The following is a 13,008-nucleotide window of genomic DNA, read 5'->3' as shown; positions in this document are numbered from 1 at the left end:
CCAACAAAAGACTAGTATCTAGGGGTGCCTGCATGGCTCAGTCGGATGTCTGCCTTCATCGGCTCAGGTCATGATCCCAAGGTCCTGTGATAGAGCCCCACATCAGGCTCCCTGCTCTACTGGAAGCCTGCTTCTCCCTCTCTCACTCCCCCTACTTGTGTTCACTCTCTCGCTGTCTCTCTCTCTGTCAAATAAATAAAATAAAATCTTTAAAAAAAAAAACGAGACTAGTATCTAAAATTATAAAGAACTCTCAAAACTCAACTTTTTTTTTTTTAACTAATTCAATCACAAAATGAAGACACAACCAGACATTTCACCAAAGAGGATATACAGATGGCAAATAAAGCACATGAAGATGTTCAATATCATTAGTCATAAAAAAAAAAAGGCAAATTAAACCTGCAATGAGATAATACCACACACCTATGAGTAAAATAAAAAACGACGATATTACCAAATGCTGACGAGGATGAAGAGAAACTGGGTCACTAGTACACTGCCACTAGGAAAGGAAACAGTATAGCCACTTTGCAAAACAGTTTGCAGTTTCTTTAAAAAAAAATCTACTCATGTACTGTCATAGAAGAGCCTAAAAAGACATAAAGACAAAATGGAAAAACTGTGATCTGAATTCAGTTAATAGTACTGTATCAAGGGGCACCTGAGCTCAGTCTGGTAAGCATCTGCCTTTGGCTCAGGTCAGGATCCCAGGATCCTGGAATGGAGCCCCACACTGGGCTCCCTGCTCAGCAGGAAGCTTGCCTCTCCCTCTTCCACTCCCCCTGCCCATGTTCCCTTTCTTGCTATGTCTCTGTCAAATAAATAAATCTAGGAAAGAGAGAGAGAGAGAGAGCGCGCGCGAGAGAGAGCGCTTGAAAATGCGTACATGGGGGAGGAGGAGGAGCAGAGGGAGAGGGACAAGTGGACTGCACTGAACATGGGCTGGACACAGGGCTTGATCCCACCACACCCCAAGATCATTACTTGAGCCAAAATCAAGTCAGAAGCTTAACTGACTGAGCCACCCAGGTGTCCCAAAGAGCCTGCAATTTTATTTTTCTTTAAATATTTTATCTATTTATTTGACAGAGATCACAAGTAGGCAGAGAGGCAGGCAGAGAGAGAGAGAGAGGAGGAAGCAGGCTCTCCATTGCGCAGAAAGCCTGATGCGGGGCTTGATCCAGGATGCCGAGATCATGACCCGAGCCAAAGGCAGAGGCTTTAACCCACTGAGCCACCCAGGTGACCAGAGCCTGCAATTTTAAAATCAGGGTTATGAGTTCAGGCCCATGTTGGGTGTGGAGCTCACTTTAAAAAACAAAAAAAAAAGGTGGGGGGGGGGGAGGTAACAAATCACTGATACGTAACAATAGGGATAACTTAAAATATTTAAGTAAAAAAAAAAAAAGTCAGTTCCAAAAGAATACACAATGTATGATTTATATGAAATCCTAATGTCTAATGATCTAAAAACTAATCTCTAGGGGTACCTGGGTGGCTCAGTGGGTTAAAGCCTCTGCCTTCAGCTCAGGTCATGATCTCAGGGTCCTGGGATCCAGCCCCACATGTAGCTCTCTGCTTGGCGGGGAGCATGCATCCTCCTCTCTCTGCCTGCCTCTCTGCCTACTTGTGATCTCTATCTGTCAAAAAAAAAAAAACAAAAACCCACCAAAAAAAAAAAACGTAGATGGGGCAGAGAAGTTTGGGGCGTGGGGGAAGTTTGTGCTGTGGATAGGGAAAGTTTGTATGTATGTAAACACGCTCTATCCTGAGTGGGGTGATGCTTACCCAGATGCATGCATTTATCAAAACTCATCAAACTGTCTACCTAAAATGTGCACATTTTATTGCATGCAAATTATACCTCAATAAATCTGACTCAGGAAAAAAAAATCTCAACATGCAACTATTATATGACCCAACAATTCAAGTCCTAGGCATTTATCCTAGAGAAATGAAAACTGACATTCACACCAAAACCTGCACATGAATATCATAGTAGCTTTATTTGTAATACTCAACTGTAATCAGCTCAGATGTCTCTTAAGAAGTGAATGATTAAACAAACTGTGGTATATCCATATCATGGAAAATTACTTATCAATAAAAAGAAAAAAACTTGATACATACAACTTGAATGAACCTCCAGAGAATTATGCTGAACAAAAGATTACAAAAAGAGTATGTCTGGGGCTCCTGGGTGGCTTAGTCGGTTAAGTCGTTAAGCCTTCAGCTCAGGTCATGATCTCAGTATCCTGGAATCAAGCACTGTGTCACCTCTCCCCACCTCCTGTGTTCTCTCTCTTATTCACTCTCTCTCTCAAATAAATAAAATCCCCCTTTTTTTTAAAAAAGAGTACATTTATAGAACATCTTTGAAATGATAAAATTTTAGGAATAGAGGGCAGATTAGTGAGGTTATCAGGGACAGGGTGGCAGGGAATCAGATGTGGTTATAAAAGGGCAAAATGAGGGACTTTTGTGATGGAATAGTTCACTGTCTTGACTGTGATGATGGATAAAAGGACCTATAAAACTGACTAAGTTGTATAGGACTTAATCCACATACATCCATAACTGAACACAAGTAAATGGACACAAGTAAAACTGGGTAAATCTGAGTAAGACTAACAGATTACATCAATGTGAATATCCTGGTTATCATAACAGACAACAGTTTTGCAAAATGTACCATTGGGGAAAACTGAGCAAAGCATTATTTCTTGTAACTACACATAAATCTACGATTATCTCAATTTTTAAAAATTAAAAAAAATTTATTCTCAGTCATGAGTGAAAAACACTTTTGCGGCACCTGGATGGCTCAGTCAGTTAAGCATCTGACTCTTTTTTTTTTTTTTTTTTTTAAAGATTATTTATTTACTTATTTATTTGACAGAGAGAGATCACAAGTAGGCAGAGAGGCAGGCAGAGAGAGGAGAGGAGGAAGCAGGCTCCCCGCCGAGCAGAGAGCCCGATGCGGGACTCGATCCCAGGACCCTGAGATCATGACCCGAGCCGAAGGCAGCGGCTTAACCCACTGAGCCACCCAGGTGCCCGCATCTGACTCTTGATTCTGGTTCAGGTCGTGAGTTCCAGGTTGTAGGATCAAATCTCACATCAGGTTCCAATCAGAGTCTGCTTGGGTTTCTTTTTCTCCCTCTCCTTCTGCCCCCCTCCAACCTATTCATGCTTGCTTGGTCTCTTTCTCTCTCTAAGATAAATAAATACATTTTAAAAGAAAAGAAAAGAGAAGCCTTCTAAAGATGACACAAAGCTCAGGAGCCATAAAAGACTGACGTGTTCAATCACATATAAATAAAAAATCTGAAAAAAAAAATAAATTTTTAAATAAAAATGAAAATGTCTGCATGACAAAAAACATAATAAAGTTAAAGGACAAAAGACAAACTAGCAAAAATACATACAATATGTATCAAAGACAAAAAACTAATTTCTTTTACATATAAAAAATACCTACACATCAATATACACCCAACAACCCAAAAGAAAAATAGCAAAAAACAACAAAAAAATGACTGCAAATAGCTCTTAAAGTAATGGAATGATCCTTAAAAAAAAAAAAGTAATGATGGGGCACCTGAGTGGCTCAGTGGGTTAAAGCCTCTGCCTTCGGCTCAGGTCATGATCCCAGGGTCCTGGGATTGAGCCCCGCATCGGGCTCTCTGCGTAGCAGGGAGCCTGCTTCCTCCTCTGTCTCTCTCTGCCTGCCTTTCTGCCTACTTGTGATCTCTGTCAAATAAATAAATAAAACGTTTTAAAAAAAAAAAGTAATGAAATGATCCTTATTTTCATTCATAATAAAAATGCAAACTGAAACTATTTATTACTCCTTTGGCAATGATGAAAAAGTTTTTTAAGTACTGTTTCAAAGTTTTATTATTTTTTTTTAAAGATTTTATTTGCTTATTTGACAGAGAGAGATCACAAGTAGGCGGAGAGGCAGCAGGGGGGTGGGTGGATGGGGAAGGGAGGAAACAGGCTCCACACTGAGCAGAGAGCCCAATGCCAGGCTTGATCCCAGGATCCTGAGATCATGATCTGAACCGAAGGCAGAGGCTTAACCCACTAAGCCACCCAGGCGCCCATTTGAAAGTTTTATAGAGAAACAGTCATTTCACACATTGTTGGATTTGGGGGTGGGGTGGAGGATATAAATTAGTTAGGTCTCTACAAAGGGCTACTTGGCAGTATCTACCAAAATCAGAAAAGCATGTACTGGGGCACCTCAGTGGCTCAGTCAGTTGAGCATCCAGCTCTTGATTTTGGCTCAGGTCATGATCTCAGGGACATGAGATCAAGTCCCATGTCCCATAGAGCATGCTTAAGATTCTCACTCTCATTCTTCCTCTGCCCCTCCCCCACCACTGACGCCTATACTCTCTCTAAAAAAATAAAGAAAAAGAAAGAAAAAAGAAAAGCATATGTTGGTTTGATCCCATAGTTCAATCTTTAGCAATTTATAGTTGGACATCTATGTAAATAGAAATATACATATAAGGATTATCAACCTAAATGTCCATCAAAAGTGATATAGTTAGGGGTGCCTGGGTAGCTCAGCCAGTTAAGCATCTGCCTTTGGCTCAGGTCATGGTCCCAGTGTCCTGGGATCAAGTCCCACTTTGGGCTCCACGTTCAGCGGGAAGCCTATTTCTCCCTCTCCCACTCCTCTTGCTTGTGTTCCCTCTCTCGCTGTGTCTCTGTCAAATAAATGAATAAAAGCTTAAAAAAAAAAAAAAGTGAGGGGGCGCCTGGGTGGCTCAGTGGGTTAGGGCCTCTGCCTTCGGCTCAGGTCATGATCCCAGCGTCCTGGGATCTAGCCCCGCATGGGGCTCACTGCTTGGCAGGGAGCCTGCTTCCTTCTCTCTCTCTGCCTGCCTTTCTGCCTACTTGAAATCTCTGTCTGTCAAATAAATAAATAAAATCTTAAAAAAAAAAAGTCTGTTAAAAAAATAATAATCGAAATTAGATTATGGTGATGGCTGCACAAGCATGAGTGTACAAAAAAAAAGCCACTGAACTGTACATCTGACAATGGTGAATTGTATGATATGTGAATAGCATCTCAATAAAGATGTTTTTAAAAAACGAGGAAGAGGGGTGCCTGGGTGGCTCAGTCACTGAGCGTCTGCCTTCAGCTCAGGTCATGATCCCAGAGCCCTGGGATCGAGCCCTGCATTGGACTCCTGCTCACTGGGGAGCCTGCTTCTCTCTCTCCCATTCCCCCCTGCTTGTGTTCCTTCTCTTGCTATTTCTCTGTCAAATAAAGAAAATCTTTAAAAAAAATGTAAATCCATAGAACTTTTACAAGAAAGCGTAGGGAAAAAAATCTTCGTAACTTTGGGTCAGGGCAGGAATCTTAGATATAACACCAAAGGTGCAATCCACAAAAGAAAGAAACTGATTAAGTATGCGCTTGGGTGGCTCAGTCCTTACATATCTGCCTTTGGCTCAGGTCATGATCCTAGGGTCCTGGGATCCAGCCCCCATCGGGTTCCCTGCTCAGCGGGAAGCCTGCTTTTCCCTCTCCCACTCCCCCTGCTTGTGCTCCCTCTCTTAGTGTCTCTCTCTGTCAAATAAATAAAATTTTAAAGAGAAAATAAAATAAAATGTAGATTTTCTACCAGAAAAAAGTGGATTTAATCAAAATGTAAACTCCTGCTCTCTCAGTCATAGACTAAGAGAAAATATTTACAAATCACATATCTGACAAACAACTTGTATCCAGGATATATAAAGAACTCTCAAAATTCAACAATAAGAGAAAGACCAATTTATAAAATGGGCAAAAAATCTGAACAGATCTTTCACCTAAGATAAACAGATGACAAATAAACACATGAAAAGATACTCAGTATCATTAGTCATCTGGGAAATGCAATTAGGGAAATGAGTACTAAATACTATTAGAATAATTAAAATTTTTAAAAAATCAACCAGTGCTGGAGAGGATGTTGAGCAACTGAAACCGTCATACATTTCTGTGTGAATGTTTAAAATGGTGCAATCTCTGTGGAAAACAGTTTAGCAGGATTTTTTTTTTAATTTTTTTTAGAGATATTATTTATTTGAGAGAGTGAGTGATAGCACACAAGTTGGGTAGAGGAGGGGAGGTAGAAGCCGACTCCCTGCTTAGCAGCGAGTCTGACTCAGGACTCAATCCAATGACCCCAGGATCATGACATGAGTTGAGGGCAGCCGCTTAACTGACTGAGCCAGCCAGGCAGCCCAGTTTGGCAGTTTCTTACAAAGCTAAATATATACTTATCATATGATCCGGCAATCCCACCCCTAGTTATTTACCCTAAAGAAATGAAAACATGTTCACACAAAAATTGGTACATGAATGTTATAGCAACATTATTAACTGCCAAAAAGTGGAAACAATCCAGATTCCCTTCAACTGATGAGTGGATAAACTAAGAATATATATCCATATAATAGAATACTACTCAGCAGTAGGAAGGAACAATTACTGATCCATGCAACAACATGGGTAATCTCGAGTGCGTATGCTAAGTGAGAGGCAAGACTCAAAAGGCTACTTACTGTATGATTCCATTTATATGAATGACACTCTGGAAAAGGCAAGTCTATATGGGTGGAGAAAACAGGTTAGTGGCTGCCAGTGGCTTAGTGTGCTAGGGCTGGACAACGCAGAACAGCATGAAGCAAACTCTGGGGGTGGTGGAACTGTGAGGTAGCAGTGTTATGGTGCTTATACGACAGTATGCATTTGTCACAACTCACAGAACTGTACTCCCAAAAGAGTGGATTTTTTGGTATGTAAATTAAAAAACAAAACATCACAACCATTCTGAAATGGTCAATGCCTCTACATCCAAATTATTTGTATACTGACAACTTTCACCAAGTACAATTGTGGATGATGCTGACCAAGCACAATGGAATGAAGTGACTGTAAATAACCTGAATTCCATTACATAATATACCTTGGTTGCCTTTGGGCTCCTCAAATTTCTAATTTTCACTTACTTGGAATGCCAAGAAATAGAAAACACTGCTGTGTCAAAACGGGCATTTTCTGTGAGACAGTTTGGGAGAACAATTATAAGAGTAAACCCTTATTAGCACCTACTATGTAGAAATCACATGCCAGGAGTTACAAAATAAGTCCACGCCCCAGTGATTTACAGTAAAAGTTATTTAGTAATTTTATCAAAACAAGATTGTTTGGCTGGAGTTCAATTAAATACCAAGCCTATCCTCCCTCCCCCTTACCAGTTACATTTAAACTCCTGTTGATAGGCTTAGGATAACAGCTCCTAACTGCTTTTCCCTTTTCAGCTTGAACCTCAAACAGAAATCCAGTTGCAACCCTATTACTGTACTAAGAGTATCCGATTTTCAGAAGGTTAGGATATGGGGGGATACCTTGTAGTAGTTATAAGACCATGGTGTTTTTTAGACATTTGTTTCATTAACAGACTATTTTTTCCTAAAGATTTTCTTTCTGGGGCACCTGGGTGGCTCCGTCGTTAAGCCTCTGCCTTCGGCTCAGGTCATGATCCCAGGGTTCTGGGATCCAGCCCCACATCAGGCTCCCTGCTTGGCAGGAAACCTGCTTCTCCCTCTCCCACTCTCCCTGCTTGTGTTCTCTCTCTTGCTGTGTTTCTCTCTGTCAAATAAATAAATAAAATCTTAAAAAAAAAAAAAAGATTTTCTAAGTATACTCTACACCCTATGTTGGGGCTTGAACTTACAAACCCGAGATCAAGAGTTGCATGCTCTGGGGCGCCTGGGTGGCTCAGTGGGTTAAGCCGCTGCCTTCGGCTCAGGTCATGATCTCGGGGTCCTGGGATCGAGTCCCGCATCGGGCTCTCTGCTCAGCAGGGAGCCTGCTTCCTCCTCTCTCTCTCTCTGCCTCTCTGCCTACTTGTGATCTCTCTCTGTCAAATAAATAAAATAAAATCTTTAAAAAAAAAAAAAAAAAGAGTTGCATGCTCTTCCGACTGAGCCAGCCAAGCCACCCCACAGATCCACCCACCAAGATTTTTTTTTTTAAAGATTTTATTTATTTGACAGAAATAGAGATCACAAGTAGGCAGAGAGGTAGACAGAGAGAGAGAGAGGAGGAAGCAGGCTCCCTACTGAGCAGAGAGCCTGATGTGGGGCTTGATCCCAATCCTGGGATCATCACCTAAGCCGAAGGCAGAGGCTTAACCCACTGAGCCATCCAGGTGCCCCAAGATTTTTTTTTTATTAGGGGAACAGAATAGGGGAGTAAAAGACCAGATTGTCTCTAAAACCCTTTCATTTCTGAAACGTTTAGGAATTATTTAAAATACTGGAGTGAAGGGGACTGCCAGACTAATGCCATAAATGCCCTATCACTACGGTACATGACTTCCACCTAATGACTGGGTTTTGTACCTGTTTCTCTTCTCACTGGCTTCTATATGTATCTAAATGAATTCATATTTCCCAGCCTAAAAAAACAGATCATTAATTGCATTCTACATAGAAGACCCGAGAACAACAGAAACGTGGGATTTTTTTCCCACTAGTTTTTTTTGCCTAGTTTGGTGCTATTTAGGTGGTTTTGACTTAACAGAAAGGCAGTAAAATGCAGTAGTTGAAGGCATGGACTCTGGTAGCAGTGTCTGAGTTCAAGCACCAACTCTGCCACTTAATAATAGCTTAAGTCTCCGAGCAAGTTATCTAATCTCTTTATGCCTCAATTTCCTCACCTGAAAAATTGAGTTAATCATATAGTGTATCTCATGGGACTGTTGTGATAATACACTGAGTTTATGAATCTAAAGCACTCAGAAGAGTGCCTGGTACATGGAAAGTACAAATAAATGTTTGCTAAAATTATATAATATATATGCCCTCCTCTTCTAAATCTTAGTTACAAAAACCACTGTATTAAAACTAAAAGGCTGGGCACCTGGGTGTCTCAGTCGTCAGGCGTCTGCCTTCAGGTCAGATCATGATCCTAGGGTCCTGGGATCGAGGCCCACATTGGGCTCCCTGCTCGGCAGGAAGCCTGCTTCTCCCTTTCCCACTCCCCCTGCTTGTGTTCCCTCTCTCTGTCAAATAAAAAAATAAAATGTTTAAAAAAATAAAAAATAAAAATAAAAGGTTTTCCCATTGTAGTATGTGGGGTGCCATCCTATAACCATTTTTATGACTACAGACCTTAACAAATTAAAACATGGGGGCGCCTGGGTGGCTCAGTGGGTTAAAGCCTCTGCCTTCGGATCAGGTCATGGGCTCTCTGCTCTGCAGGGAGCCTGGTTCCTCCCCTCTCCCTCTGCCTGCCTCTCTGCCTACTTGTGATCTCTGTTTGTCAAATAAATAAATAAAATCTCTAAAAAAAAAAAAAAAAAAGAATAGGATCAGACAGATTTTAAAGTCCTTTTCAGCTCTAAGAATTAGTGTAAGATTTTAGATTAAGTCCATATGTACTGATTTCAGTTTGTCTTCTGCATCCAGCACACCTGTTTTACAGTAGACTCTAACCACTGCTGGTATATTGTCTCCAAAGTATTTGGGGGCTTTCCATGAAGACTGCAGATCAAAAGTAATATGTTCTATTTTCGTATTTGCTCTAACACAATGATTTTCTGATCAGGTACTTTGAAATACTATTATAACTCAATGCTAGAGCCACAAATGAGTGAAATAAATACATTTTGCAAATGTAGACAAGGATATTAACTCAGAACTAAGTTATCATTAATTAAACCATCAGGTACTTTGAAATGGTGGCATGGGCATGCTTTATTTAATAATTTGGTGTAAGTTTTGATCACTTACAAACAGTAGAGGCACTTTCAAACAGTATAAGCTGACCCTTTGGGAAAAAATAATAGTTTCAACTAGTTGGCCCAATTTCCCTGATTTAGTTTAGGTTAAAATTAATTTAAAGTCAGTACTATTTAGGTTCTTGTTCTTCAAGTTGGTCTTTCTTGGCCTCCTAAATTTAAAATTAAATATATCCTAGTCCATTGTGAGGAAAAGTTCGATTCAGGTCCCATTTTCCTATCTTAAATATCTATTCTTATTTAAAACATAGAAAAAACGGGGCGCCTGTGCGGCTCAGTCATTAAGCCTCTGCCTTGGGCTCTCGTCATGACCCCAGCGTCCTGGGATTGAGCCCCACACTGGGCTCTATGCCGGGCAGGAGGCCTGCTTTTCCCTCTCCCCCTCACCCTGCTTGTGTTCCCTCTCTTGCTGTGTCTCTCTGTCAAATAAATAAATAAAATCTTAAAAAATATATAAAAAACCACCAAAATTTAGTTCTCCTCAAATACTATACTATATAAGTATCCTAACAAGTTATAGTACTTCACATAAAGAGAAGTCTTAAGGGAGAGGGAGGTACTTTCATTCAATGATATGTTTTGTGTGTTATTTCTATTTTGTTGATGTGCAAACTGATACATGGAGAAGAATTCACTTAGAAAAGTAGAACAGGGGCACCTGGGTGGCTCAGTGGGTTAAAGCCTTTGCCTTCGGCTCAGGTCATGATCCCAGGGTCCTGGATCAAGCCCCGTGTCAGGCTCTCTGCTCAGCAGGGAGCCTGCTTCCTCATCTCTCTCTGCCTGCCTCTCTGCCTACTTGTGATCTCTGTCAAATAAATAAAATCTTTAAAAAAAAAAAAAAAAAGAAAAGTAGAACAAAGTTAGTCAAACACATAACATGGGTTTAGTACCATGTTTTCAGGCAAGGTACTTAATCTCTGAACCAATTCTGAACCAATTTCAATATCTAACTTATGGGGCTGTAAGTGATAATTAAATGATTTAATATTTGAAAGTGCTTATGATAGTGCCTGATTAGTCTTTTCAGGAAAAGATATTATTGAAAGGAAGTGACTCGTCCAAGTATCCTTGACATTCTTTTTGAAAAGCAGCCATCTGGGGTGCAGGGGTGGGTGGGGAGGGGGACTCAGTTGGTTAAAGTACCTGCCTTTGGCTCAGGTCATGATCCCAGGGTGCTGGGATAGAGCTGAAGTCAGGCTCCCTGCTCAGCGGGTAGCCTGTTTCTCCAGCTCCCTCTGCTGCTTCCCCTGCTTGTACTCGCTGTCTCTCTCAAATAAGAAATCTTAAAAAAATAATAAATAGAAAATAAAACAAAAGCAGCCATCTCCAGTAAAAGCCTATAATAAAAATACAGGATACAACTTATTTATCTGCAACTTTCAAAACTGCTTCCTAAATTTGGGGGGTGGGCGGGGGAGATGGGGCTTGGTTTAAAGGTTCCCTACCTGGTTAAGTGTCATTCAATGTATTGATGTCAATACAGTAAAAAGCCTCAAAATAAAGTACTACATTTGGGAAAAAATTTCCTTCTTGAGTTTGAGGTTAAAGCAAAGATTCTAGAATCATGTTTTCAAGGCTACTTGCCAAGTATCTCCTATTTGCTAGACACAGCAGGGTACTATATCAAAATTATGATCTAATCAATCATTACCTCACTGTGATCCTATACCCTCTTTGGACCTTAGCCTCTTTGCATATAAAACAGGAGTTTAAAAAAGATTATCTTTCTGGGCCATCCAGTCCTCCTATCTCCAACATTCTTTGATTTGAGATGCAGAGATCTGTGCTCAATAAGGTTGAATGGAATGGTATTTAAAGCACTTATCAAGTATATAACTGGGTTCAAACGGCTTCGACTTCACATCAGAGCTTCGAAAGAATGAAGCAGAAAACGAAGATGCTTGCATGGGGCTTTCCTAGATAAAGTATCTGACACAAGAAAAGCCTGCCCAAAGCCAAGCAGGCAGCGCGAAGGAAGGGTCTTCTTCCCCGGAATACATCCTTTACCACTCTGGACTCAGAGTGTGTGAGAAAAAATAAAAAATAAAAATAACTAGATCTTTTCCAAACTCTCTCCCTTTCCCTTGGAGTGTGATCTCGCAGCCATGGCCCCTTACACTCTCCGCTTTGGCGAGCTCGGGTCCTCACAGCCCTGTTCCCTCAGGTACTTCGGAGTCTCCAAGCCCCGATCCCGTCCCCACAGAAGCCCGTCTTCATTGCCCGCTGCTGTTCCTTCCAAACCCAAGTGTTCTCTGAGTGCTCTTGCCCCTCAGGAACCTAAGTCTTCGCTACCCTTTTTCTGACTCCTTAGGAGCCTGGATCTTCACTGTCCCGCTTCTGTCTCTTAGGAGCCCAAGTCCTCACAGCTCCGCTTTTACCTTTCGGAAGCCCGTGTCTTCACGCCCCTTTCCTCTCCGACCCTCTCCTCTTAGGAGCACGGGTCTTCACAATCCTGTCCCTCTCACACCGCTTTTCCCTCAGGTGCCGGAGAACTCACATCCGTCCCCGTTCCCTAAGTCCCGTCTACAGCCCAGGTCCCCACAGCCGCGTCTTCTCCGAGCCCCGTTCCCCTCAGTCCCGTCCCAACAGCCTGATTCCTCGCACAACCCGGTCTCCTCCACAACCTAGTTCTTCAAACACTGACCCACTGTGGGTCTGGGTCCTGACTCCCTCCTCCCGCTCTTCTTCCTCAACTGCCAGGGCCCAAGACTCACAGGCAGCAGCGTCTATCTCCCCATGATATGCGGAGACTGCCCCAGTGAAGCGTTCGTCTCAGCAGCCGGTCCGACTGCTCGGCCCTCCCCGAGTACTTCCGGCACCGCTCCCCGCCTCCAACCCGGAAACGCGCGGCTCTTCCGGCCGGCGGGCGCGCGCCTGGCTTGCGCAGGCGCAGACTGGCTTCTGACACGTGGTCAGACTGCCGGCTGTTGCTCAGCTCCGGCCGTTGTGTTTTTTCTTGCTTGGGGTTGACTGGCAGCGTGGGCGAGCCGTTCGCCTTCTACCCAGGTGTTACGAGCTTTGCCCTTGTTTCTTTCCGTCTTCGCTTGTCATATATATCGCTAGCACTACCGGTAATTGACGCCCTCGGACGGTTTAGAGGTCGCCATTTTTAGTTGGTGCCTTTATCTTGATAACGGAATGGAGAAACCCACCTGGGACCGCAGCACCCAGTAGGTAATTCTGTTGAACT

General features: G+C 42.2%; 1 protein-coding gene across 2 annotated transcripts in view; it reads right to left on the bottom strand.

Moving 5' to 3' along the window:
- The window catches only part of TAF12 (TATA-box binding protein associated factor 12), a 36,854-nt gene extending 24,204 nt beyond the window's left edge, over window positions 1–12,650 (bottom strand). For both annotated transcript variants that reach the window (XM_032302264.1, XM_032302265.1), the window contains exon 1: window positions 12,533–12,650. The gene's annotated coding sequence lies outside the window, so the exon portion shown is untranslated. The remainder of the gene's footprint in view (window positions 1–12,532) is intronic.
- Between the last annotated feature and the right edge of the window lie 358 nt (window positions 12,651–13,008).

Source organism: Mustela erminea, chromosome 10 (assembly GCF_009829155.1).
Source record: "Mustela erminea isolate mMusErm1 chromosome 10, mMusErm1.Pri, whole genome shotgun sequence".
NCBI lineage: Eukaryota > Metazoa > Chordata > Mammalia > Carnivora > Mustelidae > Mustela > Mustela erminea.
The sequence above is the reverse complement of the archived record's forward strand: the minus strand, read 5'-3'. Positions and strand labels throughout refer to the sequence as shown.